The sequence below is a fragment of the Bos taurus genome, chromosome 15, assembly GCF_002263795.3.
Source record: "Bos taurus isolate L1 Dominette 01449 registration number 42190680 breed Hereford chromosome 15, ARS-UCD2.0, whole genome shotgun sequence".
Lineage (NCBI taxonomy): Eukaryota > Metazoa > Chordata > Mammalia > Artiodactyla > Bovidae > Bos > Bos taurus.
This window is the reverse complement of record NC_037342.1, coordinates 30,192,165-30,194,551: the sequence shown is the minus strand read 5'-3', so window position 1 is coordinate 30,194,551 and position 2,387 is coordinate 30,192,165.

The following is a 2,387-nucleotide window of genomic DNA, read 5'->3' as shown; positions in this document are numbered from 1 at the left end:
GCTGCAAGCAGACTAGAAGAGAGAGGAGGCTCCCTCGGGGCCACCCTGACCCACTGGATTGCCCCTCACCTGAACGAACAACAGAGGCTCCATCAGTGCAGGAAGTCAGGTGGCTGGGGAGCCTGGCTGAGACCTCAGGTGACCCCAACCCCAAGCCAGTGAGGTTTGGTTTCCCTGTGAACAAAGCCTGGTGGGGGGGTGGCCTTACTCTACCCAGCTCTCCTGCTGCTGGACGCTGGACTGGGGCTTCAGAGGGCAGCAGTCAGGGGATGATGGACGAGGATCTACTGGGGCTGGAAGAATCCGGAGCTCACCTCAGGCAGCCGGTCCCCCCAGTGCCATCCAGACAAAGGAGAGAACCAACATTGTGCTTCAGAGCTGGAAGACTGAGGACACCACTGATGCTACAACACTAGATTCGTACGGGTCGCTCCACTCCAGGAGTTCCGTGTGCGCTATCTCGTGTGTTTCCACCATTTCCCCATTTCACAGAGGAAAAAACTGAGGCTCAGAACAGCATTAGAAACATTGGAGCATCCAGGCCACTATTTTCCCTACTGCACGGTCAGCCTTCTCAGACGTGGCCCTTCTTTCTCTTTCAAAGCAGCCCTTTGTGAGAAGGGGAGGGAGGGAGGAGTTAGGAGCTGGTGGGTGAGGGGAGAAGGCACCAGGGAGTTGGGAGGGAGTGTCCCCATAAAGTGTGTGTGACAGACAAATTGCTTCCCTGTGCCCCTCAGCCCTCCCCACCTGGCTGGGCAATAGCCGTGCTCATCTTCCTCCCTCTGCGAGGGCTGGGGGTCAGCTCCCTGCCTGTCAGGGTCCCCAACAAGGAGATAGTCCCTCTCCCCACAGGAATGTGTGTGAAATCCCAGTAACTCTCTCCAGCTGGGCCTGACTTTGGAGGGGGCTTCAGGAGAAAACCCTGTGGTGAGGGGTGGGCTCCTGGGAAAGTTAGCTGCCCCCACCTTCCCCCGCCCCTGCCCCGCTCCTTTCTCCTCCTAATGAAAACTCAAGGTGTGCAGGGCTGGGTGGGAGGGGCTGGGAGCATGCAGACACTGAGAATGTTTCAGATGGCAGGAAGCCTGTGTGCAACGTGGGAAGTGACTGTCCTCAACCCTCCCCAAGGAGTGTCAAGTCTCTCTCACACACAGACACATATGTTGATATATATACACACATATACCCATACATATACACACACACGTGCACACACATGTGCACACCCACATATGTACAAACATACACACACACACACACACACACACACAATGTCCTAAGGTCCTCACAGACCTAGACAAGTAGAATTTACAGATCATGACCAACAAGGGACTAAGGAAAGTTAAAGGTAAGGAAGAGAGAGGCCACAGGCAGGATTAAATCAGGGTTCCCAGCCTCAGCTGCCTGGGAGCTGCCCAAGGAGCAGACACACCCCCTGCCTTCCTTGAACCAATGCTTATTAAGCACTGAATGGGCACAGGCCTTCTGCTGAGGACTCTGACATGAATTAGCTCATCTGTCCCTAACAACCCTGTTGTGAGTCTCATTTTAGAGATGAGAACACTGAGGCTCAGAGAATTTGAATGACTTGCCCAAGATTCTACAGCTATGTAAGTGACAAACTCAAGAGAGGGCTGACGTGTCTTCCTCTGTAGAAGACCCTCATCAAGGCCACTCAGAGCTCTGTGCTGAGGACCTGGACCCCTGGGTGCCTACCTCACTTTCACTGTCTGTGAGAGGTGTGAACTTGGGCATTTTATTAAACTTCTCTGAGCCTCCAGTTAGCCATCTGTCAACAGAGGCAAAGGCATCAAAAGAGGTAATTTAAGTAAAAGCATATGTAAGATATGCTTCCCTGGTGGCTCAGATGATAAAGAATCTACCTGCAATGTGGGAGACCCAGGTTCAATCCCTGGGTTGGGAAGATCCCCTGGAGAAGGAAATGGCAACCCACTCCAGTATTCTTGCCTGGAGAATCCCATGGACAGAGGAGCCTGGCTGGTTACAGTCCATGGGGTCACAAAGAGCTGGACACAACTGAGTGGCTAACACTTTCACTTCCATATTATATATGATAACTTACTGAGGTGGCCACAAGTGTAATCTGGCCCAGCATGCTAGCTTAGGGAAGAAGCCAGGACTCCAGGGAGGGGAGAAGCACCAATATCATCATCACTGTCCTCATCACCACCATCCTCACCATCACCACCATCCACATCATCACCACCATCATCACCACCATCATCACCACCATCCTCATTATCACCAACGTCATCAACATCATTACAATCAATATGCATTTATTGAGTAGCTCATAACAAAATAGCAGCCATTTATTACGTATTGACTATGTGCCAGACACTGTGCCAAACACTTTTCATAATTCATGT